This window comes from Heterodontus francisci, unplaced genomic scaffold, assembly GCF_036365525.1.
Source record: "Heterodontus francisci isolate sHetFra1 unplaced genomic scaffold, sHetFra1.hap1 HAP1_SCAFFOLD_743, whole genome shotgun sequence".
Lineage (NCBI taxonomy): Eukaryota > Metazoa > Chordata > Chondrichthyes > Heterodontiformes > Heterodontidae > Heterodontus > Heterodontus francisci.
In genome coordinates, this window is record NW_027141819.1 from 270952 (window position 1) to 298492 (window position 27541).

The 27541-nt window shown below is 62.4% G+C and overlaps 1 long non-coding RNA gene across 1 annotated transcript in view; it reads right to left on the minus strand.

The window, feature by feature from the left end:
* Positions 1-24117, minus strand: part of LOC137364734 (uncharacterized) — a 69883-nt gene extending 45766 nt beyond the window's left edge. The window contains exon 1 of the long non-coding RNA XR_010973190.1: positions 23954-24117. This is a non-coding gene — a long non-coding RNA (uncharacterized lncRNA). The remainder of the gene's footprint in view (positions 1-23953) is intronic.
* Between the last annotated feature and the right edge of the window lie 3424 nt (positions 24118-27541).

Below are 27541 nucleotides of genomic sequence, written 5' to 3' on the forward strand. Positions count from 1 at the left end.
GAGGAGGGGGAGCGGAATGAAGAGGGGAAGAGAGGCGGAGGGGAATGAATAGGGGAAGAGAGGGGGAGGGGACTGAAGAGGGGGAGGGAGGGGGAGGTGGTGGAGAATGAAGTGGGGGAGGGAGGCGATGGTGGAGGGGAATGAAGAGGGGGTGGTACGGGGAGGGGGGGGGAATGAAGACGGGGAGGGAGGGAGCGGTGGAGTGGAATGAAGAGGGGAAGGGAGGGGGAGGGAGTGGGAGGGAGGGGGAGGTGGTGAAGAATGAAGTGGCGGATGGAGGGGATGGTGGAGGGGATTGTGGAAGGGAATGAAGGGGTGGAGGGAGGGGGTTGTGGAGGGGAATGAAGAGGTGGAGGGAGGGGGTTGTGGAGGGGAATGAAGAGGTGGAGGGAGGGGGAGGTGGAGTGGAATGAAGAGGGGAGGGAGGGGGTTGTGGAATGGAATGTAGAGGGGAAGTGAGGGGGTGGTAGAGCGGAATTAAAAGGGGGAGGGAGGGGGTGTTAGAGTGGAATGAAGAGGGGGAGGGAGGGGGTGTTAGAGGGGAATGAAGAGGGGGATGGAGGGGGTGTTAGAGGGGAATGAAGAGGGGGAGGGAGGGGTTGGTGGAGGGCAATGACGAGGGGGAGGGAGAGGGTGGTGGAGTGGAATGAAGAGGGGAGGGAGGTGGCGGTAGAGGGGAGTGATGTGGGGGAGGGAGGGGGAGGTGGTGAAGAATGAAGAGGGGGAGGGAGGGGGTGTTAGAGGGTAATGAAGAGGGGGAGGGAGGGGGTTGTGGAGGGAATGAAGAGGTGGAGGGAGGGGGAGGTGGAGTGGAATGAAGAGGGGAGGGAGGGGGTGTTGGATGGGAATGTAGAGGGGAAGTGAGGAGGTGGTGGAGCGGAATGAAAAGGGGGAGGGAGGGGGTGTTAGAGGGGAATGAAGAGGGGGAGAGTGTGGGGTGGTGGAGAGGAAAGAACAGGGGGAGGGGAGGGGAGGGTGGAGGGGTATGAAAAGTGGAAGGGAGGGGGTGGTGGAGGAGAATGAAGAGGGGAAGGAGGGGGTGTTAGAGGGGAATGAAGAGGGGGATGGAGGGGGTGTTAGAGGGAATGAAGAGGGGGAGGGAGGGGGTTGTGGAGGGGAATGAAGAGGTGGAGGGAAGGGGGAGGTGGAGTGGAATGAAGAGGGGAGGGAGGGGGTGGTGGATGGGAATGTAGAGGGGAAGTGAAAGGGAGGTGGAGCGGAATGAAAAATTGGAGGGAGGGGGTGTTAGAGGGAATGAAGAGGGGGAGGGAGGGGGTGTTAGAGGGGAATGAAGAGGGGGATGGAGGGGGGTGTTAGAGGGGAATGAAGAGGGGGAGGGCGCGGGTGGTGGAGAGGAAAGAACAGGGGGAGGGAGGGGAGGTGGAGGGGTATGAAAAGTGAAGGGAGGGGGTGGTGGAGGAGAATGAAGAGGGGGAAGGAGGGGGGTGGTTGAGGGGAATGAAGAGGGGGAGGGTGGGGGAGGTGTTGAAGAATGAAGACGGGGAGGGAGGGAGCGGTGGAGTGGAATGAAGAGGGGAGGGGAGGGGTAGGTGGAGGTGAATGATAAGTGGGAGGGAGAGGAGGGGGTGGGGAATGAAGAGGGGAAGGGAGGGGGAGGGAGTGGGAGGGGAGGGGAGGTGGTGAAGAATGAAGTGGCGGTTGGAGGGGATGGTGGAGGGGATGGTGGAGGGGATTGTGGGGGGGAATGTGGAGGGATGGTGGAGGGGATTGTGGGGGGGAATGAAGAGGGGGAGGGAGGGGTTGGTGGAGGGCAATGACGAGGGGGAGGAGAGGGTGGTGGAGTGGAATGAAGAGGGGAGGGAGGTGGCGGTAGAGGGGAGTGAAGTGGGGGAGGGAGGGGGAGGTGGTGAAGAATGAAGAGGGGGAGGGAGGGGGTGTTAGAGGGTAATGAAGAGGGGGAGGGAGGGGGTTGTGGAGGGGAATGAAGAGTGGAGGGAGGGGGTGTTGGATGGGAATGTAGAGGGGAAGTGAGGAGGTGGTGGAGCGGAATGAAAAAGGGGGAGGGAGGGGGTGTTAGAGGGGAATGAAGAGGGGGAGAGCGGGGGTGGTGGAGAGGAAAGAACAGGGGGAGGGAGGGGAGGTGGAGGGGTATGAAAAGTGGAAGGGAGGGGGTGGTGGAGGAGAATGAAGAGGGGGAAGGAGGGGGTGGTTGAGGGGAATGAAGAGGGGGAGGGACGGGGAGGTGGATGGGAATGAAGAGGGGGAGGGAGGGGTTTGTGGAGGGGTATGAAAAGTGGAAGGGAGGGGTGGTGGAGGAGAATGAAGAGGGGAAGGGAGGGGGAGGTGGAGGAGAATGAAGAGGGAGAGGGAGGTGGATGGGAATGAAGAGGGGGAAGATGGAGGACCGGGAGGGGAATGAAGAGGGGGAGGGATTGGGAGGTGGAGGGGAATGAAGAGGGGAAGGGAGCGGGAGGTTTTTGGGAATGAAGAGGGGAAGGCTGGGGGTGGTGGAGGAGAATGAAGAGGGGAAGGGAGGGCGTGATAGAGGGGAATGAAGAGGGGGAGGGAGCGGGAGGAGGCGAAGTCTGAAGGGGGAGGGAGGGGATGGTTGAGGGGAATGAAGAGGGGAATGGAGGGGGTGGTGGAGGGGAATGAAGAGGGGAGAAATGTGGAGGTGGAGTGGTATGAAGAGGGGAGGGAGGGGGTGTTGAATGGGAATGAAGAGGGGGAGGGAGAGGGAGGTGGAGGGGAATGAAGAGGGGAAGGGAGGGGTGGTGGAGGGGAAAGAAGAGGGGAATGGAGGGGTGGTGGAGGCGAATGAAGAGGGGAGGGAGTGGGAGGTGGATGGAAAGAAGAGGGGAAGGCAGGGGGTGGTGGAGGAGAATGAAGAGGGGAAGGAAGGGCGTGATAGAGGGGAATGAAGAGGGGGAAGGGAGCGGGAGGAGGTGAAGTCTGAAGGGGGAGGGAGGGGATGGTTGAGGGGAATGAAGAGGGGAATGGAAGGGGTGGTGGAGGGGAATGAAGAGGGGAGAAATGTGGAGGTGGAGTGGTATGAAGAGGGGAGGGAGGGGGTGTTGGATGGGAATGAAGAGGGGGAGGGAGAGGGAGGTGGAGGGGAATGAAGAGGGGGAGGGAGGGGTGGTGGAGGGGAAAGAAGAGGGGAATGGAGGGGTGGTGGATGCGAATGAAGAGGGGAGGGAGTGGGAGGTGGATGGGAATGAAGAGGGGGAGGGAGGGGGAGTGGATGGGAATGACGATGGGGAGAAAAGGGGCATGTGGAGGGAATGAAGAGGGGGAGGGTGGATTGGTGGATGGGAATGAAGAGGGGGATGGAGGGGGAGGTGGAGGTGAATGAAGAGGGGGATTGAGGAGGAGGGGGAGGGGAATGAAGAGGGGAGAGAGGGGGAGGAGAATGAAGAGTGGGAAGGAGGGGGAGGGGAATGAAGAGGTGGAGGGAGGGGGAAGTGGTGAAGAATGAGGTGGGGGAGGAGGGAATGGTGGAGGGGAATGAAGAGGGGGAGGGAGGGGTTGGTGGAGGGCAATGAAGAGGGGAGGGAGGGGGAGGGGGAGGGAGGGGGTGGTGGAGTGGAATGAAGAGGGGGAGGGACGGGTAGGCGGAGGTGAATGAAGAGGGGGTGGGAGGGGGAGGGGAATGAAGAGGGGAGGGAGGGAGGGGGAGGGGAATGAAGAGGGCGAGGGCGGCGGAGGTGGATGGGAATGAAAAAGGGGAGGGAGGGGGAGGTGGGGTGGAAGAAAGAGGGGGAGGGAGGGGGTGGTGTAGTGGCATGAAGAGTGGGAGGCAGGGGGAGGGGGAGGCGAATGAAGAGGGGGAGGGAAAGGGTGGTGGAGGGGAATGAAGAGGGGGAGGGTGGGGGTGGTGTAGTGGAATGAAGAGGGGAGGGAGGAGGAGGGGGAGGGGAATGAAGAGGGGAGAGAGGGGGAGGTGGTGAAGAATGAAGTGGGGGAGGGAGGGGATGGTGGAGGGGAATGAAGAGTGGGAGGGAGGGGGAGGGGAATGAAGAGGGGGAGGGAGGGGGAGGTGGTGAAGAATGAAGTGGGGGAGGGAGGGGATGGTGGAGGGGAATGAAGAGGGGGAGGGAGGGGGTGGTGGAGTGGAATGAAGAGGGGGAGGGAGGGGGAAGGTGGAGGTGAATGAAGAGTGGTAGGGAGGAGGAGTGGGAGGGGAATGAAGAGGGGGGAGGGAGGGGCAGGTGGTGAAGAATGAAGTGGGGGAGGGAGGGGATGGTGGAGGGGAATGAAGAGCGGTTGGTACGGGGAATGGGATGGGAATGAAGAGGGGGAGGGAGGGGGTGGTGGAGTGGAATGAAGAGGGTGAGGGAGGGTGAAGTTGGAGGTGAATGAAGAGGGGGCGGTACGGGGAAGGGGAGGGGAATGAAGAGGGGAGGAAGGGGTGGTGGAGTGGAATGAAGAGGGGGAGGGAGGGGAATGAAGAGGGGGAGGGAGAGGGAGGGGAGGGAGAGGGAGGGTGGGGGAGGTGATGAAGAATGAAGTGGGGGAGGGAGTGGATGGTGGAGGGGTATGAAGAGGGGGAGGGAGGGGCTGGTGGAGGGCAATGAAGAGGGGGAGGGAGGGGTAGGTGCAGGTGAATGAAGAGGGGGATGGAGGAGGAGGGCGAGGGGAATGAAGAGGGGAAGGCAGGGGGAGGGGAATGAAGAGGGGAGGGAGGGGGAGGGGAATGATGAGGGCGTGGGAGGGGGAGGTGGATGGGAATGAAAAGGGGGAGGGTGGGGGGAGTTGGAGGGGAATGAAGAGGGGGAGGTAGGAGAGGTGGCTGGAATGAAGAGGGTGTGGGAGGGGGTGGTGGAGTGGAATGAAGAGTTGGGAGGGAGGGGGAGGTGTCGTGGAATGAAGAGTGGGAGGGAGGGGGAGGGACGGGGTGGTGGATGGGAATGAAGAGGTGGAGGGAGCGGGATGGGGAGGGGAATGAAGAGGGGGAGCGAGGGGGAGGGGAATGAAGAGGGGGAGGGATGGGGAGGGGGAGGCGAATGAAGCGGGGAAGGGAAAGGGTGGTGGATGGGAATGAAGAGGGGGAGGGAGGGGGTGGTGGAGTGGAATAAAGAGGGGGAGGGTGGGGGTGGTGTAGTGGAATGAAGAGGGGGAGGAGGGGGAGGTGGAGGTGAATGAAGAGGGGGAGGGAGGAGGAGGGGGAGGGGAATGAAGAGGGGAAGAGAGGGGGAGGAGAATGAAGAGTCGGAGGGAGGGGGAGGAGAATGAAGAGTGGGAGGGTGGGGGAGGGAATGAAGAGGGGGAGGGAGGGGTTGGTGGAGGGCAATGAAGAGGGGGAGGTACGGGGAGGGGGAGGGGAATGAAGAGGGGAGGGTGGGGGTGGTGGAGTGGAATGAAGAGGGGGAGGGAGGGGTAGGTGGAGGTGAATGAAGAGTGGGAGGGAGGGGGAGGGGAATGAAGAGGGGAAGGAGGGGGGAGGTGGTGAAGAATGAAGTGGGGAGGGAGGGGATGGTGGAGGGGAATGAAGAGGGGGTGGTACGAGGAAGGGGAGGGGAATGAAGAGGGGGAGGGAGGGGGTGGTGGAGTGGAATGAAGAGGGGGAGGGAGGGGGTAGGTGGAGGTGAAAGAAGGGTGGGAGGGAGGAGGAGGGGGAGGGAGGGTGTGGTGGAGGGGAATGAAGAGGGGTTGGGAGGAGGAGAGGAGGTGAATGAAGAGGGGGAGGGAGGGGATGGTGGAGGGGATTGAATAGTGGGAGGGGGGTGGAGTGGAATGAAGAGGGGAGGAGGGGGTGGTGGAGGGGAATGAAGAGGAGTGGGAGGGGGTGGTGGAGGGGATTGAATAGGGGAGGGGGTGGAGTGGAATGAAGAGGGGAGGGAGGGGGGTGGTGGAGGGGAATGAAGAGGGGTGGGAGGGGATGGTGGAGGGGAATGAAGAGGCAGAGGGGAGGGGGAGGTGTCGTGGAATGAAGAGTGGGAGGGAGGGGGAGGGACGGGGTGGTGGATGGGAATGAAGAGGTGGAGGGAGCGGGATGGGGAGGGGAATGAAGAGGGGGAGCGAGGGGGAGGGGAATGAAGAGGGGGAGGGATGGGGAGGGGGAGGCGAATGAAGCGGGGAAGGGAAAGGGTGGTGGATGGGAATGAAGAGGGGGAGGGAGGGGGTGGTGGAGTGGAATAAAGAGGGGGAGGGTGGGGGTGGTGTAGTGGAATGAAGAGGGGGAGGGAGGGGGAGGTGGAGGTGAATGAAGAGGGGGAGGGAGGAGGAGGGGGAGGGGAATGAAGAGGGGAAGAGAGGGGGAGGAGAATGAAGAGTCGGAGGGAGGGGGAGGAGAATGAAGAGTGGGAGGGTGGGGGAGGGGAATGAAGAGGGGGAGGGAGGGGTTGGTGGAGGGCAATGAAGAGGGGGAGGTACGGGGAGGGGGAGGGGAATGAAGAGGGGAGGGTGGGGGTGGTGGAGTGGAATGAAGAGGGGGAGGGAGGGGTAGGTGGAGGTGAATGAAGAGTGGGAGGGAGGGGGAGGGGAATGAAGAGGGGAAGGAGGGGGAGGTGGTGAAGAATGAAGTGGGGAGGGAGGGGATGGTGGAGGGGAATGAAGAGGGGGTGGTACGAGGATAGGGAGGGGAATGAAGAGGGGGAGGGAGGGGGTGGTGGAGTGGAATGAAGAGGGGGAGGGAGGGGGTAGGTGGAGGTGAAAGAAGGGTGGGAGGGAGGAGGAGGGGGAGGGAGGGGGAGGGAGGGGGTGGTGGAGGGGAATGAAGAGGGGTTGGGAGGAGGAGAGGAGGTGAATGAAGAGGGGGAGGGAGGGGATGGTGGAGGGGATTGAATAGTGGGAGGGGGGTGGAGTGGAATGAAGAGGGGGAGGGAGGGGGTGGTGGAGGGGAATGAAGAGGAGTGGGAGGGGGTGGTGGAGGGGATTGAATAGGGGAGGGGGTGGAGTGGAATGAAGAGGGGGAGGGAGGGGGTGGTGGAGGGGAATGAAGAGGGGTGGGAGGGGGTGGTGGAGGGGAATGAAGAGGCAGAGGGAGGGGATGGCGGACGGGAATGATGAGGGGGAGGGATGGGGACGTGGAGGGGAATGAAGTGGGGGAGGGAGGGGCTGGTGGATGGGAATGAAGAGGGGGAAGGATGGGGAGGTGGAGGGGAATTAAGAGGGGAAGGAGGGAGAGGTGGAGGGCACTGAAGAGGGGGAAGGAGGGGGAGGTGGAGGGGAATGAAGAGGGGGAGGTAGGGGATGGTGGAATGGAATGAAGTGGGGGAGGGAGGGGGTGGTGGAGGGGAATGAAGATTGGGAGGTGGATTGGAATGAAGAGTGGGATGGAGGGGGATGTGGAGGGGAATGAAGAGGGAGAGGGAGGGGAAGGGGGAAGCGAATGAAGAGGGGGAGGGAGGGGGTGGTGGCGGGGCTTGAAGAGGGGAAGGTAGGGGTTGGTGGAGTGGAATGCAGAGGGGGAGGGAGGGGGTTGTGGAGGGGAATGAAGAGGGGGAGGGAGGGGGTGGTGGAGTGGAATGAAGAGGGGGTGGGAGGGGGATGTGGAGTGGAATGAATTGTGTGAGGGAGGGAGAGGGAGGGGGTGGTGGATGGGAATGAAGAGGGGGAGGGAGGCGGATGTTTAGGGGAATGAAGAGGGGGAGGGAGGGGGTGGTGGAGTGTAATGAAAAGGGGGAGGGAGAGTTTGTTGGAGGGGAATGAAGAGGGGAGGGAGGGGTAGGTGGAGGGGAATGAAGAGGGGTTGGGAGGAGGAGGGGAGGTGAATGAAGAGGGGGAGGGAGGGGGAGGTGGTGACGAATGAAGAGGGGGAGGGAGGGGATGGTGGAGGGGATTGAATAGGGGGAGGGGGGTGGAGTGGAATGAAGAGGGAAGGGAGGGGGTGGTACAGCGGAATGAAGAGGGGGATGTAGGGGGAGGTGGAGGTGAATGAAGAGGGGGATTGAGGAGGAGGGGGAGGGGAATGAAGAGGGGGAGAGAGGGGGAGGAGAATGAAGAGTGGGAAGGAGGGGGAGGGGAATGAAGAGGTGGAGGGAGGGGGAAGTGGTGAAGAATGAAGTGGGGGAGGGAGGGAATGGTGGAGGGGAATGAAGAGGGGGAGGGAGGGGTTGGTGGAGGGCAATGAAGAGGGGGAGGGAGGGGGAGGGGGAGGGAGGGGGTGGTGGAGTGGAATGAAGAGGGGGAGGGACGGGTAGGCGGAGGTGAATGAAGAGGGGGTGGGAGGGGGAGGGGAATGAAGAGGGGAGGGAGGGAGGGGGAGGGGAATGAAGAGGGCGAGGGCGGCGGAGGTGGATGGGAATGAAAAAGGGGAGGGAGGGGGAGGTGGGGTGGAAGAAAGAGGGGGAGGGAGGGGGTGGTGTAGTGGCATGAAGAGTGGGAGGGAGGGGGAGGGGGAGGCGAATGAAGAGGGGGAGGGAAAGGGTGGTGGAGGGGAATGAAGAGGGGGAGGGTGGGGGTGGTGTAGTGGAATGAAGAGGGGGAGGGAGGAGGAGGGGGAGGGGAATGAAGAGGGGGAGAGAGGGGGAGGGGAATGAAGAGTGGGAGGGAGGGGGAGGGGAATGAAGAGGGGGAGGGAGGGGGAGGTGGTGAAGAATGAAGTGGGGGAGGGAGGGGATGGTGGAGGGGAATGAAGAGGGGGAGGGAGGGGGTGGTGGAGTGGAATGAAGAGGGGGAGGGAGGGGGAAGGTGGAGGTGAATGAAGAGTGGTAGGGAGGAGGAGTGGGAGGGGAATGAAGAGGGGGAGGGAGGGGCAGGTGGTGAAGAATGAAGTGGGGGAGGGAGGGGATGGTGGAGGGGAATGAAGAGCGGTTGGTACGGGGAATGGGATGGGAATGAAGAGGGGGAGGGAGGGGGTGGTGGAGTGGAATGAAGAGGGTGAGGGAGGGTGAAGTTGGAGGTGAATGAAGAGGGGGCGGTACGGGGAAGGGGAGGGGAATGAAGAGGGGAGGAAGGGGGTGGTGGAGTGGAATGAAGAGGGGGAGGGAGGGGAATGAAGAGGGGGAGGGAGAGGGAGGGTGGGGGAGGTGATGAAGAATGAAGTGGGGGAGGGAGTGGATGGTGGAGGGGTATGAAGAGGGGGAGGGAGTGGCTGGTGGAGGGCAATGAAGAGGGGGAGGGAGGGGTAGGTGCAGGTGAATGAAGAGGGGGATGGAGGAGGAGGGCGAGGGGAATGAAGAGGGGAAGGCAGGGGGAGGGGAATGAAGAGGGGAGGGAGGGGGAGGGGAGGGAGGGGGAGGGGAATGATGAGGGCGTGGGAGGGGGAGGTGGATGGGAATGAAAAGGGGGAGGGTGGGGGAGTTGGAGGGGAATGAAGAGGGGGAGGTAGGGAGAGGTGGCTGGGAATGAAGAGGGTGGGGGAGGGGCTGGTGGAGTGGAATGAAGAGTGGGAGGGAGGGGGAGGGACGGGGTGGTGGATGGGAATGAAGAGGTGGAGGGAGCGGGATGGGGAGGGTAATGAAGAGGGGGAGCGAGGGGGAGGGGAATGAAGAGGGGGAGGGATGGGGAGGGGGAGGCGAATGAAGCGGGGAAGGGAGGGGGTGGTGGAGTGGAATAAAGAGGGGGAGGGTGGGGGTGGTGTAGTGGAATGAAGAGGGGGAGGGAGGGGTAGGTGGAGGTGAATGAAGAGGGGGAGGGAGGAGGAGGGGGAGGGGAATGAAGAGGGGAAGAGAGGGGGAGGAGAATGAAGAGTCGGAGGGAGGGGGAGGAGAATGAAGAGTGGGAGGGTGGGGGAGGGGAAAGAAGAGGGGGAGGGAGGGGTTGGTGGAGGGCAATGAAGAGGGGGAGGTACGGGGAGGGGGAGGGGAATGAAGAGGGGAGGGTGGGGGTGGTGGAGTGGAATGAAGAGGGGGAGGGAGGGGTAGGTGGAGGTGAATGAAGAGTGGGAGGGAGGGGGAGGGGAATGAAGAGGGGAAGGAGGGGGAGGTGGTGAAGAATGAAGTGGGGAGGGAGGGGATGGTGGAGGGGAATGAAGAGGGGGTGGTACGAGGAAGGGGAGGGGAATGAAGAGGGGGAGGGAGGGGTGGTGGAGTGGAATGAAGAGGGGGAGGGAGGGGGTAGGTGGAGGTGAAAGAAGGGTGGGAGGGAGGAGGAGGGGGAGGGAGGGGGAGGGAGGGGGTGGTGGAGGGGAATGAAGAGGGGTTGGGAGGAGGAGGGGAGGTGAATGAAGAGGGGGAGGGAGGGGATGGTGGAGGGGATTGAATAGTGGGAGGGGGGTGTTGTGGAATGAAGAGGGGGAGGAAGGGGGTGGTGGAGGGGAATGAAGAGGAGTGGGAGGGGGTGGTGGAGGGGATTGAATAGGGGAGGGGGTGGAGTGGAATGAAGAGGGGGAGGGAGGGGGTGGTGGAGGGGAATGAAGAGGGGTGGGAGGGGGTGGTGGAAGGGAATGAAGAGGCAGAGGGAGGGGATGGCGGACGGGAATGATGAGGGGGAGGGATGGGGACGTGGAGGGGAATGAAGTGGGGGAGGGAGGGGCTGGTGGATGGGAATGAAGAGGGGGAAGGATGGGGAGGTGGAGGGGAATTAAGAGGGGAAGGAGGGAGAGGTGGAGGGCACTGAAGAGGGGGAAGGAGAGGGAGGTGGAGGGGAATGAAGAGGGGGAGGTAGGGGATGGTGGAATGGAATGAAGAGGGGGGGGGAGGGAGGGGGTGGTGGAGGGGAATGAAGATTGGGAGGTGGATTGGAATGAAGAGTGGGATGGAGGGGGATGTGGAGGGGAATGAAGAGGGAGAGGGAGGGGAAGGGGGAAGCGAATGAAGAGGGGGAGGGAGGGGGTGGTGGCGGGGCTTGAAGAGGGGAGGGTAGGGGTTGGTGGAGTGGAATGCAGAGGGGGAGGGAGGGGGTTGTGGAGGGGAATGAAGAGGGGGAGGGAGGGGGTGGTGGAGTGGAATGAAGAGGGGGTGGGAGGGGGATGTGGAGTGGAATGAATTGTGTGAGGGAGGGAGAGGGAGGGGGTGGTGGATGGGAATGAAGAGGGGGAGGGAGGCGGATGTTTAGGGGAATGAAGAGGGGGAGGGAGGGGGTGGTGGAGTGTAATGAAGAGGGGGAGGGAGAGTTTGTTGGAGGGGAATGAAGAGGGGAGGGAGGGGTAGGTGGAGGGGAATGAAGAGGGGTTGGGAGGAGGAGGGGAGGTGAATGAAGAGGGGGAGGGAGGGGGAGGTGGTGACGAATGAAGAGGGGGAGGGAGGGGATGGTGGAGGGGATTGAATAGGGGGAGGGGGGTGGAGTGGAATGAAGAGGGAAGGGAGGGGGTGGTACAGCGGAATGAAGAGGGGGTGGGAGGGGGAGGTGGTGAAGAATGAAGAGGGGGAGGGAGGGGATGGCGGATGGGAATGATGAGGGGGAGGGATGGGGACGTGGAGGGGAATGAAGAGGGGGAGGGAGGGGCTGGTGGAGGGGAATGAAGAGGAGGAGGGAGTGGGTGGTGGAGTGGAATGAAGAGGGGGAGGAAGGTGTTGGTGGAGTGTAATGAAGAGGGGGTGGGAGGGGGATGTGGAGGGGAATGAAGAGGGGGTGGGAGGGTGAGGTGGGGGGGAAATGAAGAGGGGGAGGGAGGGGGAGGTGGAGGGGAATTAAGAGGGGGAGGGAGTGGGATGAGTAGGGGAAAGAGGAGGGAAAATGAGGGGTGGTGGAGGTGCAAGATAATGTGGAGGGAAGGTGTGGTGGATGGGAATGAAGAGGGGGAGGGAGGGGGATGTGGATGGGAATGAAGAGGGGGAGTGAGTGGTTGGTGGAGGGGAATGATGAGGGGAGGGTGGGGTAGGTGGAGGGGAATGAAGAGGGGGAGGGAGGGGGAGGGAGGAGGAGGGGGAGGGTAATGAAGACGGGAGGACGGGGTGGGAGAGGGGAATGAAGAGGGGTGGGAGGGGGAGGTGGTGAAGAATGAAGAGGGGGAGGGAGGGGGTGGTGGAGGGGAATGTAGAGGGGTGGGAGGGGGTGGTGGAGGGGAATGAAGAGGGGGAGGGAGGGGGAGGTGGAGGGGAATGAAGAGGGGGAGGGAGGGGGAGGTGGAGGGGAATGAAGAGGGGGAGGGAGGGGGAGGTGGAGGGGAAAGAAGAGGGGGAGGGAGGGGGAGGTGGTGACGAATGAAGTGGGGGCGGGAGGGGGTGTCAGAGGGGAATGAAGAGGGCGCGGGATGGGGTGGTGGATGGGAATGAAGGGGGGGAGTGAGGGGGTGGTAGAGTGTAATGAAGAGGGGAGGGAGGGGGTGGTGGAGGGGAATGAAAAGGGGGAGGGAGGGGGACGTGGAGGGGAATGAAAAGGGGGAGGGAGGGGGACGTGGAGGGGAATGACGAGGGGGAGGGAGGGGTTGGTGGATGGGAATGAAGATGGGGAGGCAGGAGGTGGTGGATGGGAATGAAGAGGGGGGAGTGGGAGGTGGAGGGGTATGAAGAGGGGGAGGGAGTGGGAGGTGGAAGGGAATGAAGAGGGGGAGGGAGGTGGAGGGGAATGAAGAGGGGGAGGTGGAGGGGAATGAACAGGGGGAGGGTAGGGGAGGTGTATGGGAATGAAGATGTGGTGGGCGGGGGAGGTGGAGGGGAATGAAAAGGGGTAGGGAGTGGAGGTGGAGGAGAATGAAGAGGGGGAGGGTGGGGGTGGTTGAGGGGTATGAAGAGGGGGAGGGAGGGGGATGTGGTGACGAATGAAGAGGGGGAGGGAGGTGGTGTCAGAGGGGAATGAAGAGTGGGAGGTTGGGGCTGGTTGATGGGAATGAAGAGGGGGAGGGAGGGGGTTGTGGATGGGAATGAAGAGGGGGAGGGAGTGGGAGGTGGAGGGGAATGAAGAGGGGAGGGATGGAATGGTGGATGGGAATGAAGAGAGGGAGGGAGGGTGTGGTGGATGGGAATGATGAGGGGGAGGGAGTGGGAGGTGGAGGGGAATGAAGAGGGGGAGGGAGTGGGAGGTGGAGGGGAATGAAGAGGGGGAGGGAGTGGGAGGTGGAGGGGAATGAAGAGGGGGAGGGAGTGGGAGGTGGACGGGAATGAAGAGGGGGAGGGAGTGGGAGGTGGATGGGAATGAAGATGGGGAGGGTGGGGGAGGTGGACGGGAATTAAGAGGGGGACAGAGGGGGAGGTGGAGAGGAATGAAGAGGGGGAGGGAGGGGTTGGTGGAGGGGAATGATGAGGGGAGGGAGGGGTGGTGGAGTGGAATGAAGAGGGGAGGACGGGGTGGGAGAGGGGAATGAAGAGGGGTGGGAGGGGGTGGTGGAGGGAAATGAAGAGGAGGAGGGAGGGGAGGTGGTGAAGAATGAAGAGGGGGAAGGAGGGGGTTGTGGAGGGGAATGAAGAGGAGTGGGAGGGGGTGGTGGAGGGGAATGAAGAGGCGGAGGGATGGGGAGGTGGTGAAGAATGAAGAGGGGGATGGAGGGGGTGGTGGAGGGGAATGAAGAGTGGTGGGATGGGGTGGTGGAGGGGAATGAAGAGGCGGAGGGAGGGGATGGCGGATGGGAATGATGAGGGGGAGGGAGTGGGTGGTGGAGAGGAATGAAGAGGGTGTGGGAAGGGGTGGTGAAGGGGAATGAAGAGTGGGAGGGAGGGGGTGGTGGAGGGGAATGACGAGGGGGAGGGAGGGGTTGGTGGATGGGAATGAAGAGTGGGAGGGTGGGGTTGGTGGATGGGAATGAAGAGGGGGAGGGAGGGGGAGGTGGAGTGGAATGAAGTGGGGGAGGGAGGGGGTTGTGGATGGGAATGAAGAGGGGGAGGGATGGGGTGGTGGATGGGAATGAAGAGGGGGAGGGAGGGGGAGGTGGAGGGGAATGAAAAGGGGGAGGGAGGGGGTTGTGGATGGGAATGAAGAGGGGGAGGGATGGGGTGGTGGATGGGAATGAAGAGGGGGAGGGAGGGGGAGGTGGAGGGGAATGACGAGGGGGAGGGAGGGGTTGGTGGATGGGAATGAAGAGGGGGAGGGAGTGGGAGGTGGAGGGGAATGAAGAGGGGGAGGGAGTGGGAGGTGGAGGGGAATGAAGAGGGAGAGGGAAGGGGAGGTGGAGGGGAATGAAGAGGGGGAGGGAGCGGGAGGTGGAGGGGAATGAACAGGGGGAGGGAGGGGGAGGTGGATGGGAATGAAGATGGGGAGGGTGGGGAATTAAAAGGGGTAGGGAGAGGAGGTGGAGGAGAATGAAGAGGGGAGGGAGGGGGTGGTTGAGGGGAATGAAGAGAGGTAGGGAGCGGGAGGTGGAGGAGAATGAAGAGGGGGAGGGAGGGGGAGGTGGTGACTAATGAAGAGGTGGAGGGAGTGGTTGTCAGAGGGGAATGAAGAGTCGGAGGGTGGGGTTGGTTGATGGGAATGAAGAGGGGAGGAAGGGGAGGTGGAGTGGAATGAAGAGGGGGAGGGAGTGGGTTGTGGAGTGAGGTAGGGCAGTGTCTGAGGGGAGTGGATTGGGGGTGTGTGGTAGGGGAGGCCAGTGAGGAGGTGGAGGGAAGGGGAGTGACGTGGGGAGGGAGAGAGGCGGTGGCGTAGGGGATCTGGGTAGGGGAGGGCAGTGAGGAGCAGAAGGAAGGGGAGTAGGGGAAGGGAGTGGGGGAGGGGAGTGCACTGAGGAGGTGAAGAGAAGGGGAGTGGGGGAGGGTATTTGGTTCGGAGAGTTGGGGAGCAGTAGTTGGGTAGGGGAGTGTGTAATGGATGTGGTCTTGGGGAGTGGGGTAGGGGAGTGTAATAGCGGAGTGGGGTAGGGTAGTAGGGGGGCGAGTGGGGTAGGGGTGTGTGCGAGGCGAGTGGGGTAGGGGAGTGGGGTAGGGGAGTGGGGGAGGGGAGTGGGGGAGGGGAGTGGGGGAGGGGAGTGGGGGAGGGGAGTTGGGGAGGGGAGTTGGGGAGGGGAGTTGGGGAGGGGAGTGAGGGAATGGAGTTGGGGAGGGGAGTTGGGGTAGGGGAGTGAGGGAGGGGTGTTGTGGATGGGAGTTGCGGAGGGGAGTTGGGGAGTGTAGTGGGGTATGGGAGTTGGTGAGGTGAGTGGGTGAGGAAAGTTGGGAAGGGGAGTTGGGGAGGGGTGTGTATTAAGTGAGTGGGGTAGGGGAGTGGGGGAGGGGAGTGAGGTAGGGGAGTGGGTTTCGGGGAGTGGGTTTCGGGGAGTGGGTTTCGGGGAGTGGGTTTAGGGGAGTGGGTTTAGGGGAGTGGGTTTAGGGGAGTGGGGTAGGGGAGTGGGGTAGGGGAGTGGGGGATTGGAGTGAGTTATGGCAGTGGGGAAGGGGAGTGGGGTGGTGGAGGGCAATGATGAGGTGGAATGAAGGGGAGTGGGGTGGTGGAGGGCAATGATGAGGTGGAATGAAGGGGAGTGGCCTAGGGAGTGGGGGAGGGCAGTGCCGTAGGGGAGTTGGGGAGGGCAGTGCCGTAGGGGAGTTGGGGAGGGGAGGGCAGTGAGGAGGAGAAGGGGTGTAGGGGAGGTGAGTGGGGGAGGGAAGTGAGTTAGGGGAGTGGGGTAGGGGAGTGGGATGTAGAGTAGGATAGCGGTGTGGAGTCAGGGAGCGCAGTGAGGATGTGGAGGGAAGGGAAGAGGGGGAGTGGAGTGGTGGAGGTGTGTGATTTAGGGGAGTGGGGCAGGGGAGTGGGACAGGGGAGTTGGGTAGGGGAGTTGGGTAGGGGAGTTGGGTAGGGGACTGCAGTGAGGAGGTGGAGAGTATGTGAGTGGGGCAGGCGAGTGGGGGAGGGGAGTGGGGCAGGGGAGTGTGGTAGAGTAGGGCACTGAGGAGGTGGAGGTAAGCGGAGTGGTGTAGGGGTGTGGGGCAGGGGAGTGGGGCAGGGGAGTGGGGCAGGGGAGTGGGGCAGGGGAGTGGGGCAGTGGAGTGGGGCAGGGGAGTGGGGGAGTGGAGTGGGGCAGGGGAGTGAGGCAGGGGAGTGGGGGAGGGGAGTGGGGGAGGGGAGTGGGGGAGGGGAGTGGGGCAGGGGAGTGGGGCAGGGGAATGGGGCAGGGGAGTGGGGCAGGGGAGTGTGGTAGATTAGGGCACTGAGGAGGTGGAGGTAAGCGGAGTGGAGTAGGGGAGTGGGTCAGGGGAGTGGGTCAGGGGAGTGGGGCAGTGGAGTGGGGCAGGGGAGTGGGGACGCTGAGTGGGGCAGGGGAGTGGGGACGCTGAGTGGGGCAGGGGAGTGGGGCAGGGGAGTGGGGCAGGGGAGTGGGGACGCTGAGTGGGGCAGGGGAGTGGGGCAGGGGAGTGGGGCAGGGGAGTGGGGCAGGGGAGTGGGGCAGGGGAGTGGGGCAGGGGAGTGGGGCAGGGGAGTGGGGCAGGGGAGTGGGGCAGGGGAGTGGGGCAGGGGAGTGGGGCAGGGGAGTGGGGCAGGGGAGTGGGGCAGGGGAGTGGGGACGCTGAGTGGGGCAGGGGAGTGGGGACGCTGAGTGGGGCAGGGGAGTGGGGCAGGGGAGTGGGGCAGGGGAGTGGGGCAGGGGAGTGGGGCAGGGGAGTGGGGCAGGGGAGTGGGGACGCTGAGTGGGGCAGGGGAGTGGGGCAGGGGAGTGGGGCAGGGGAGTGGGGCAGGGGAGTGGGGACGCTGAGCGGGGACGCTGAGCGGGGACGCTGAGCGGGGACGCTGAGCGGGGACGCTGAGCGGGGACGCTGAGCGGGGACGGCGAGCGGGGACGGCGAGCGGGGACGGCGAGCGGGGACGGCGAGCGGGGACGGCGAGCGGGGACGGGGCGCGGGGACGGGGCGCGGGGACGGGGCGCGGGGACGGGGCGCGGTGACGGGGCGCGGGGACGGAGAGCTGGGACGGGGCGCGGGGACGGGGCGCGGGGACGGCGAGCGGGGACGGGGCGCGGGGACGGGGCGCGGGGACGGTGCGCGGGGTCGGCGGGTGGGGACGGGGGTTGGGGGCGGGGGGTGTGGACGGGGGGTGGGGACGGCGGGTGGGGACGGGGGGTGGGGACGGCGGGTGGGGACGGGGAGCGGGAGCGGGGGCGGGGAGCGGGGGCGGGGAGCGGGGGCGGGGAGCGGGGGCGGGGAGCGGGGGCGGGGGGCGGGGAGCGGGGGCGGTGGGCGGGGACGGGAAGCGGTGACAGGGAGCGGGGACGGTGGGCGGGGAGAGGGGACGGGGAGTGGGGGCGGTTAGTGGGGGCGGGGAGTGGGGACAGGGAGTGGGGGCGGTTAGTGGGGGCGGGGAGTGGGGACAGGGAGTGGGGGCGGTTAGTGGGGGCGGTTAGTGGGGGCGGTTAGTGGGGGCGGGGAGCGGGGGCGGGGAGCGGGGGCGGGGAGCGGGGGCGGGGAGCGGGGGCGGGGAGCGGGGGCGGGGGGCGGGGAGCGGGGGCGGGGGGCGGGGAGCGGGGGCGGGGAGCGGGGGCGGGGAGCGGGGGCGGGGAGCGGGGACGGGGAGCGGGGACGGGGAGCGGGGACGGGGAGCGGGGACGGGGAGCGGGGAGCGGGGACGGGGAGCGGGGGCGGGGTGCGGGGTCGCGGCGTGGGGACGGGGCGTGGTGGTGGTGTTGGAGTGGGGTGGTGGTGGTGTTGGAGTGGGGTGGTGGTGGTGTTGGAGTGGGGTGGTGGTGGTGTTGGAGTGGGGTGGTGGTGGTGTTGGAGTGGGGTGCTGGTGGTCTTGGAGTGGGGTGCTGGTGGTGTTGGAGTGGGGTGGTGGTGGTGTTGGAGTGGGGTGGTGGTGGTCTTGGAGTGGGGTGGTGGTGGTGTTGGAGTGGGGTGGTGGTGGTGTTGGAGTGGGGTGGTGGTGGTGTTGGTGTGTGGTGGTGGTGGTGTTGGAGTGGGGTGGTGGTGGTGTTGGAGTGGGGTGGTGGTGGTGTTGGAGTGGGGTGGTGGTGGTGGTGTTGGAGTGGGGTGGTGGTGTTGGAGTGGGGTGGTGGTGGTGTTGGAGTGGGGTGGTGGTGGTGTTGGAGTGGGGTGGTGGTGGAGTGGAGTGGGGTGGTGGTGGAGTGGAGTGGGGTGGTGGTGGAGTGGAGTGGGGTGGTGGTGGAGTGGAGTGGGGTGGTGGTGGAGTGGAGTGGGGTGGTGGTGGAGTGGAGTGGGGTGGTGGTGGAGTGGAGTGGGGTGGTGGTGGAGTGGAGTGGGGTGGTGGTGGAGTGGAGTGGGGTGGTGGTGGAGTGGAGTGGGGTGGTGGTGGAGTGGAGTGGGGTGGTGGTGGAGTGGAGTGGGGTGGTGGTGGAGTGGAGTGGGGTGGTGGTGGAGTGGAGTGGGGTGGTGGTGGAGTGGAGTGGGGTGGTGGTGGAGTGGAGTGGGGTGGTGGTGGAGTGGAGTGGGGTGGTGGTGGAGTGGAGTGGGGTGGTGGTGGAGTGGAGTGGGGTGGTGGTGGAGTGGAGTGTGGTGGTGGTGGAGTGGAGTGGGGTGGTGGTGGAGTGGAGTGGGGTGGTGGTGGTGTTGGAGTGGGGTGGTGGTGGTGTTGGAGTGGGGTGGTGGTGGTGTTGGAGTGGGGTGGTGGTGGTGTTGGAGTGGGGTGGTGGTGGTGTTGGAGTGGGGTGGTGGTGGTGTTGGAGTGGGGTGGTGGTGTTGGAGTGGGGTGGTGGTGTTGGAGTGGGGTGGTGGTGGTGTTGGAGTGGGGTGCTGGTGGTGTTGGAGTGGGGTGGTGGTGGTGTTGGAGTGGGGTGGTGGTGGTGTTGGAGTGGGGTGGTGGTGGTGTTGGAGTGGGGTGGTGGTGGTGTTGGAGTGGGGTGGTGGTGGTGTTGGAGTGGGGTGGTGGTGGTGTTGGTGTGGGGTGGTGGTGGTGTTGGAGTGGGGTGGTGGTGGTGTTGGAGTGGGGTGGTGGTGGTGTTGGAGTGGGGTGGTGGTGGTGTTGGAGTGGGGTGGTGGTGGTGTTGGAATGGGGTGGTGGTGTTGGAGTGGGGTGGTGGTGTTGGAGTTGGGTGGTGGTGTTGTTGGAGTGGGGTGGTGGTGTTGGAGTGGGGTGGTGGTGTTGGAGTGGGGTGGTGGTGTTGGAGTGGGGTGGTGGTGTTGGAGTGGGGTGGTGGTGTTGGAGTGGGGTGGTGGTGTTGGAGTGGGGTGGTGGTGTTGGAGTGGGGTGGTGGTGTTGGAGTGGGGTGGTGGTGTTGGAGTGGGGTGGTGGTGTTGGAGTGGGGTGGTGGTGTTGGAGTGGGGTGGTGGTGTTGGAGTGGGGTGGTGGTGTTGGAGTGGGGAGGTGGTGTTGGAGTGGGGTGGTGGTGTTGGAGTGGGGTGGTGGTGTTGGAGTGGGGTGGTGGTGTTGGAGTGGGGTGGTGGTGTTGGAGTGGGGTGGTGGTGTTGGAGTGGGGTGGTGGTGTTGGAGTGGGGTGGTGGTGTTGGAGTGGGGTGGTCCTGTTGGAGTGGGGTGGTGGTGTTGGAGTGGGGTGGTGGTGTTGGAGTGGGGTGGTGGTGGAGTGGGGTTTTGGTGGAGTGGGGTGGTGGTGGAGTGGGGTGGTGGTGGAGTGGGGTGGTGGTGGAGTGGGGTGGTGGTGGAGTGGGGTGGTGGTGGAGTGGGGTGGTGGTGGAGTGGGGTGGTGGTGGAGTGGGGTGGTGGTGGAATGGGGTGGTGGTGGAATGGGGTGGTGGTGGAATGGGGTGGTGGTGGAGTGGGGTGGTGGTGGAGTGGGGTGGTGGTGGAGTGGGGTGGTGGTGGAGTGGGGTGGTGGTGGAGTGGGGTGGTGGTGGAGTGGGGTGGTGGTGGAGTGGGGTGGTGGAGTGGGGTGGTGGAGTGGGGTGGTGGAGTGGGGTGGTGGAGTGGGGTGGTGGAGTGGAGTGGGGTGGTGGTGGAGTGGAGTGGGGTGGTGGTGGAGTGGAGTGGGGTGGTGGTGGAGTGGAGTGGGGTGGTTGTGGAGTGGAGTGGGGTGGTTGTGGAGTGGAGTGGAGTGGGGTGGTGGTGGAGTGGAGTGGGGTGGTGGTGGAGTGGAGTGGGGTGGTGGTGGAGTGGAGTGGGGTGGTGGTGGAGTGGAGTGGGGTGGTGGTGGAGTGGAGTGGGGTGGTGGTGGAGTGGAGTGGGGTGGTGGTGGAGTGGATTGGGGTGGTGGTGGAGTGGGGTGGTGGTGGTGTTGGAGTGGGGTGGTGGTGGTGTTGGAGTGGGGTGGTGGTGGTGTTGGAGTGGGGTGGTGGTGTTGGTGTGGGGTGGTGGTGGTGTTGGAGTGGGGTGGTGGTGGTGTTGGAGTGGGGTGGTGGTTGTGTTGGAGTGGGGTGGTGGTTGTGTTGGAGTGGGGTGGTGGTGGTGTTGGAGTGGGGTGGTGGTGGTGTTGGAGTGGGGTGGTGGTGGTGTTGGAGTGGGGTGGTGGTGGTGTTGGAGTGGGGTGGTGGTGGTGTTGGAGTGGGGTGGTGGTGGTGTTGGTGTGGGGAGGTGGTGGTGTTGGAGTGGGGTGGTGGTGGTGTTGGAGTGGGGTGGTGGTGGTGTTGGAGTGGGGTGCTGGTGGTGTTGGAGTGGGGTGCTGGTGGTGTTGGAGTGGGGTGCTGGTGGTGTTGGAGTGGGGTGCTGGTGGTGTTGGAGTGGGGTGGTGGTGGTGTTGGAGTGGGGTGGTGGTGGTGTTGGAGTGGGGTGGGGTGGTGTTGGAGTGGCATGGTGGTGGTGTTGGAGTGAGGTGGTGGTGGTGTTGGAGTGGGGTGGTGGTGGTGTTGGAGTGGGGTGGTGGTGGTGTTGGAGTGAGGTGGTGGTGGTGTTGGAGTGGGGTGGTGGTGGTGTTGGAGTGGGGTGGTGGTGGTGTTGGAGTGGGGTGGTGGTGGTGTTGGAGTGGGGTGGTGGTGGTGTTGGAGTGGGGTGGTGGTGGTGTTGGAGTGGGGTGGTTGTGGTGTTGGAGTGGGGTGGTGGTGGTGTTGGAGTGGGGTGGTGGTGGTGTTGGAGTGGGGTGGTGGTGTTGGAGTGGGGTGGTGGTGGTGTTGGAGTGGGGTGGTGGTGGTGTTGGAGTGGGGTGGTGGTGGTGTTGGAGTGGGGTGGTGGTGGTGTTGGAGTGGGGTGGTGGTGGTGTTGGAGTGGGGTGGGGTGGTGTTGGAGTGGGGTGGTGGTGGTGGTGGAGTGGAGTGGGGTGGTGGTGGAGTGGGGTGGTGGTGGTGTTGGAGTGGGGTGGTGGTGGTGTTGGAGTGGGGTGGTGGTGGTGGTGAAGTGGAGTGGGGTGGTGGTGGAGTGGAGTGGGGTGGTGGTGGAGTGGAGTGGGGTGGTGGTGTTGGAGTTGGGTGGTGGTGGTGTTGGAGTGGGGTGGTGGTGGTGTTGGAGTGGGGTGGTGGTGTTGGAGTGGGGTGGTGGTGTTGTTGGAGTGGGGTGGTGGTGTTGGAGTGGGGTGGTGGTGGTGTTGGAGTGGGGTGGTGATGGTGTTGGAGTGGGGTGGTGGTGGTGTTGGAGTGGGGTGGTGGTGGTGTTGGAGTGGGGTGGTGGTGGTGTTGGAGTGGGGGGGTGGTGGTGTTGGAGTGGGGTGGTGGTGGTGTTGGAGTGGGGTGGTGGTGGTGTTGGAGTGGGGTGGTGGTGGTGTTGGAGTGGGGTGGTGGTGGTGTTGGAGTGGGGTGGTGGTGGTGATGGAGTGGGGTGGTGGTGGTGTTGGAGTGGGGTGGTGGTGGTGTTGGAGTGGGGTGGTGGTGGTGTTGGAGTGGGGTGGTGGTGGTGTTGGAGTGGGGTGGTGGTGGTGTTGGAGTGGGGTGGTGGTGTTGGAGTGGGGTGGTGGTGTTGGAGTGGGGTGCTGGTGGTGTTGGAGTGGGGTGCTGGTGGTGTTGGAGTGGGGTGCTGGTGGTGTTGGAGTGGGGTGCTGGTGGTGTTGGAGTGGGGTGCTGGTGGTGTTGGAGTGGGGTGCTGGTGGTGTTGGAGTGGGGTGGTGGTGGTGTTGGAGTGGGGTGGTGGTGGTGTTGGAGTGGGGTGGTGGTGTTGGAGTGGGGTGGTGGTGGTGTTGGAGTGGGGTGGTGGTGGTGTTGGAGTGGGGTGGTGGTGGTGTTGGAGTGGGGTGGTGGTGGTGTTGGAGTGGGGTGGTGGTGGTGTTGGAGTGGGGTGGTGGTGGTGTTGGAGTGGGGTGGTGGTGGTGTTGGAGTGGGGTGGTGGTGGTGGAGTGGGGTGGTGGTGGTGTTGGAGTGGGGTGGTGGTGGTGTTGGAGTGGGGTGGTGGTGGTGTTGGAGTGGGGTGGTGGTGGTGTTGGAGTGGGGTGGTGGTGGTGTTGGAGTGGGGTGGTGGTGGTGTTGGAGTGGGGTGGTGGTGTTGGAGTGGGGTGGTGGTGGTGTTGGAGTGGGGTGGTGGTGGTGTTGGAGTGGGGTGGGGTGGTGTTGCAGTGGGGTGGTGGTGGTGTTGGAGTGGGGTGGTGGTGGTGTTGGAGTGGGGTGGTGGTGGTGTTGGTGTGGGGTGGTGGTGGTGTTGGAGTGGGGTGGTGGTGGTGTTGGAGTGGGGTGGTGGTGGTGTTGGAGTGGGGTGGTGGTGGTGTTGGAGTGGGGTGGTGGTGGTGTTGGAGTGGGGTGGTGGTGGTGTTGGAGTGGGGTGGTGGTGGTGTTGGAGTGGGGTGGTGGTGGTGTTGGAGTGGGGTGGTGGTGTTGGTGTGTGGTGGTGGTGGTGTTGGAGTGGGGTGGTGGTGGTGTTGGAGTGGGGTGGTGGTGGTGTTGGAGTGGGGTGGTGGTGGTGCTGGAGTGGGGTGGTGGTGGTGTTGGAGTGGGGTGGTGGTGGTGTTGGAGTGGGGTGGTGGTGGTGTTGGAGTGGGGTGGTGGTGGTGTTGGAGTGGGGTGGTGGTGGTGTTGGAGTGGGGTGGTGGTGGTGTTGGAGTGGGGTGGTGGTGGTGTTGGAGTGGGGTGGTGGTGGTGTTGGAGTGGGGTGGTGGTGGTGTTGGAGTGGGGTGGTGGTGGTGTTGGAGTGGTGTGGTGGTGGTGTTGGAGTGGGGTGGTGGTGGTGTTGGAGTGGGGTGGTGGTGGTGTTGGAGTGGGGTGGTGGTGGTGTTGGAGTGGGGTGGTGGTGGTGTTGGAGTGGGGTGGTGGTGGTGTTGGAGTGGGGTGGTGGTGGTGTTGGAGTGGGGTGGTGGTGGTGTTGGAGTGGGGTGGTGGTGGTGTTGGAGTGGGGTGGTGGTGGTGTTGGAGTGGGGTGGTGGTGGTGTTGGAGTGGGGTGGTGGTGGTGTTGGAGTGGGGTGGTGGTGGTGTTGAGTGGGGTGGTGGTGTTGGAGTGGGGTGGTGGTGGTGTTGGAGTGGGGTGGTGGTGTTGGTGTGTGGTGGTGGTGGTGTTGGAGTGGGGTGGTGGTGGTGTTGGAGTGGGGTGGTGGTGGTGTTGGAGTGGGGTGGTGGTGGTGTTGGAGTGGGGTGGTGGTGGTGTTGGAGTGGGGTTGTGGTGGTGTTGGAGTGGGGTGGTGGTGGTGTTGGAGTGGGGTGGTGGTGATGTTGGAGTGGGGTGGGGAGGTGGTGGTGGAGTGGGGTGGTGGTGGTGGAGTGGGGTGGTGGTGGTGTTGGAGTGGGGTGGTGGTGGTGTGGAGTGGGGTGGTGGTGGTGTTGGAGTGGGGTGGTGGTGGTGTTGGAGTGGGGTGGTGGTGGTGGTGGAGTGGGGTGGTGGTGGTGGTGGAGTGGGGTGGTGGTGGGTCAGGGAGTGCGGATAGTGAGGGGTCAGTGCGTGGGGTCAGTGAGTGCGGATAGTGACTGGGGTCAGTGAGTGCGGACAGTGAGTGGAGACACTGAGTGGGGACAGTGAGTGTGGACAGTGAGTGGGGACAGTGACTGGGGACAGTGAGTGGGGACAGTGAGTGCGGATAGTGACTGGGGTCAGTGAGTGGGGACACTGAGTGGGGACACTGAGTGGGGACACTGAGTGGGGACACTGAGTGGGGACAGTGAGTGGGGACAGTGAGTGGGGACAGTGAGTGGGGACAGTGAGTGCGGATAGTGACTGGGGTCAGTGAGTGGGGTCAGTGAGTGGGGTCAGTGAGTGGGGTCAGTGAGTGGGGACAGTGAGTGGGGTCAGTGAGTGGGGACACTGAGTGGGGACACTGAGTGGGGACACTGAGTGGGGACACTGAGTGGGGACACTGAGTGGGGTCAGTGCGTGGGGTCAGTGCGTGGGGTCAGTGAGTGAGGTCAGTGAGCACGGGGAGATCCCAGCCTCCATCCCCAGCCTGTGCTGATTTAGCTGTTCTCACATGATGTGTTACTGATTCCCATTCTCAGAGCACAGGAAGATCCCAGGCCCCATTCCCAGCTTCTGCTGTGTTCACACCCTGTTGTGCGAGTTATTATCAGTGTGTGATCTTACCTCACTGTGGAGTGGATGGAAGGCTGGAGTTCTCCATCTCCTGCATCACCACCAGCGGCTCATCCAACTTGAGTGTGTGTGATGTGTGGAAAGGATCAGGACATTGTGATCAGTCAGGAACTCCCAGACCCACTGCAAGAGAGAGAGAGAGAGAGGCAGCAATTAGAACAACACAATGAGGGTTAAACACACAGTACAGTACTGAGCCCAATACAGAGCACAGGTGGATCCCAGACTCCATTCCCAGTCACTGCTGAGTGAGCACAGGAAGATCCCAGCCTCCATCCCCAGCCTGTGCTGAGTGAGCACAGGAAGATCCCAGCCTCCATTCCCAGCCTGTGCTGATTGAGCAAAGGAAGATCCCAGCCTCCATCCCCAGACTGTGCTGAGTGAGCACAGGAAGATCCCAGCCTCCATCCCCAGCCAGTGCTGAGTGAGCACAGGAAGATCCCAGCCTCCATCCCCAGCCTGTGCTGAGTGAGCACAGGAAGATCCCAGCCTCCATCCCCAGCCAGTGCTGAGTGAGCACAGGAAGATCCCAGCCTCCATCCCCAGCCTGTGCTGAGTGAGCACAGGAAGATCCCAGCCTCCATCCCCAGCCTGTGCTGAGTGAGCACAGGAAGATCCCAGCCTCCATCCCCAGCCTGTGCTGAGTGAGCACAGGAAGATCCCAGCCTCCATCCCCAGCCTGTGCTGAGTGAGCACAGGAAGATCCCAGCCTCCATCCCCAGCCTGTGCTGAGTGAGCACAGGAAGATCCCAGCCTCCATCCCCAGCCTGTGCTGAGTGAGCACAGGAAGATCCCAGCCTCCATCCCCAGCCTGTGCTGAGTGAGCACAGGAAGATCCCAGCCTCCATCCCCAGCCTGTGCTGAGTGAGCACAGGAAGATCCCAGCCTCCATCCCCAGCCTGTGCTGAGTGAGCACAGGAAGATCCCAGCCTCCATCCACAGACTGTGCTGAGTGAGCACAGGAAGATCCCAGCCTCCATCCCCAGCCTGTGCTGAGTGAGCACAGGAAGATCCCAGCCTCCATCCCCAGCCTGTGCTGAGTGAGCACAGGAAGATCCCAGCCTCCATCCCCAGCCTGTGCTGAGTGAGCACAGGAAGATCCCAGCCTCCATCCCCAGCCTGTGCTGAGTGAGCACAGGAAGATCCCAGCCTCCATCCACAGCCTGTGCTGAGTGAGCACAGGAAGATCCCAGCCTCCATCCCCAGCCTGTGCTGAGTGAGCACAGGAAGATCCCAGCCTCCATCCACAGCCTGTGCTGAGTGAGCACAGGAAGATCCCAGCCTCCATCCCCAGCCTGTGCTGAATGAGCACAGGAAGATCCCAGCCTCCATCCACAGCCTGTGCTGAGTGAGCACAGGAAGATCCCAGCCTCCATCCCCAGCCTGTGCTGAGTGAGCACAGGAAGATCCCAGCCTCCATCCCCAGCCTGTGCTGAGTGAGCACAGGAAGATCCCAGCCTCCATCCACAGCCTGTGCTGAGTGAGCACAGGAAGATCCCAGCCTCCATCCCCAGCCTGTGCTGAGTGAGCACAGGAAGATCCCAGCCTCCATCCACAGCCTGTGCTGAGTGAGCACAGGAAGATCCCAGCCTCCATCCCCAGCCTGTGCTGAGTGAGCACAGGAAGATCCCAGCCTCCATCCACAGCCTGTGCTGAGTGAGCACAGGAAGATCCCAGCCTCCATCCCCAGCCTGTGCTGTTTCAGCTCCAACTCAACACAGAGGATTCCGAAGCCACGCCCACTCACTGACATCACCAGGATATTGCGCATGCGCTCTATTGCCCCAGCAGCAAAATGGCGGCGATCTGAATATTCCCGCCTCTTTTTCCTTCCCCGGATTCTCTTCGCAGGTGAAAGGAGCCTGAGTTACCAAAGCGGGACATTGACATTCTTATTCGCGTTTGCGGGCTGCACCAAGTCCTTCTGAAGCCTCCTCCCCGCTCGCCGGCTCCATTAGTCTCATGTGCGTCACCGACTTTCACCGCCTTCCACCGCAATGGCCGCCTGTCTCTGGAGCATGCGCAGTGTCTCTGTGCGGCTGGATTTGCGCCTGCGCGGTGGCCTCCTATTGAGTGTGTACGGCATATTCATTCCCGCTTGGAATGCTGGGTACCACGGCCGCCATTGAGGTTTCCTTCAAGAATTTGGAACTAATGTTCTCTGATGTGATTAAGTTTAAATTATTGAATAATTCATGCTGAACCCAGAGTGACTGCACCCTCTGTCATGGTTCAGTCCTGCATTTGATTAATTACAGTTAATTAATTACATTGTGTCGACATCGGCCCAAATTGATGGCAGTGATTAAACTTTATTCTGCACAATTAAGATATGATACCTCACAGTATCTGAACAGTTGTTTACAATGTGTCATTTATATGACCCGGTTTTTCCCTTGGGTAAAATTCATGGTAATAAATATCTGCAGCTGTGGGTGAAATCACTTGTCTTTGTGCCTTTTGAAATCTTCTACACCTTCTGTCTATTTGGACACTCTTTGTGTAACCCTTACAATAATACAAACACACTAAATTACACCAGACCAATCATTGAATAACTACTATCCTCTTATTACAATTGCAGGTATAGACATTCACAAGGCCCTGTTTTACTCAGGTTTCAGTCTAATAACCCCTGAGATCACACTTTTCCTCCCGCTGAAGTTATCAGTCTAGCTGTGACAATGCAAAGAGGCATCTTTTACACTGTAGACATGTAACATTCTTGATGGACCAATGATTCCAAATAGAGGTTCCTCCCAACACCATCCTCTGTCCTGTCTTGAACCAGAACACCAGTGCTCCTTTACTCATTATCACATTCCAAATAAGATGCATAGTCTACATTCCCATGGGAACAAGGCTGCCTCTGTTTGCTGTTCTGTTCTTTTATTTCTGATGTTCTTTTAGTTTAATTGAATGACCCATAATTAACCATTCCCACTATTGAAGTGTCTCACATATCCTGCTTTCAACCCTTTCCTATTGTTATAGCATCTAGAAGGCAGATCATTCCCTGACAGTAATACATACCAGCCACGCATACATATATATTTGACTGTATGATCTGGAGATTACATTGTAGCAGTATTGTAAATTATACGTTTTCCAGTTAAGTACATATACTGATTATGAATTGGAGAATATACTGGAGGACCGACCAAACACCTCAACTCTGGAACAGTTCCAGAAACTGACCAGGTGATCATCACCTAACCCAGGACATGTTCACTGACCCAGCACCTGGAAACTGACCAGGTGATCATCACCTAATCCAGGACATGTTCACTGACACAGCACCTGGAAACTGACCAGGTGATCATCACCTAACCCAGGACATGTTCACTGACCCAGCACCTGGAAACTGACCAGGTGATCATCACCTAACCAAGGACATGTTCACTGACCCAGCACCTGGAAACTCACCAGGTGATCATCACCTAACCCAGGACATGTTCACTGACCCAGCACCTGGAAACTGACGAGGTGATCATCACCTAACCCAGGACATGTTCACTGACCCAGCACCTGGAAACTAACCAGGTGATCATCACCTAACCCAGGACATGTTCACTGACC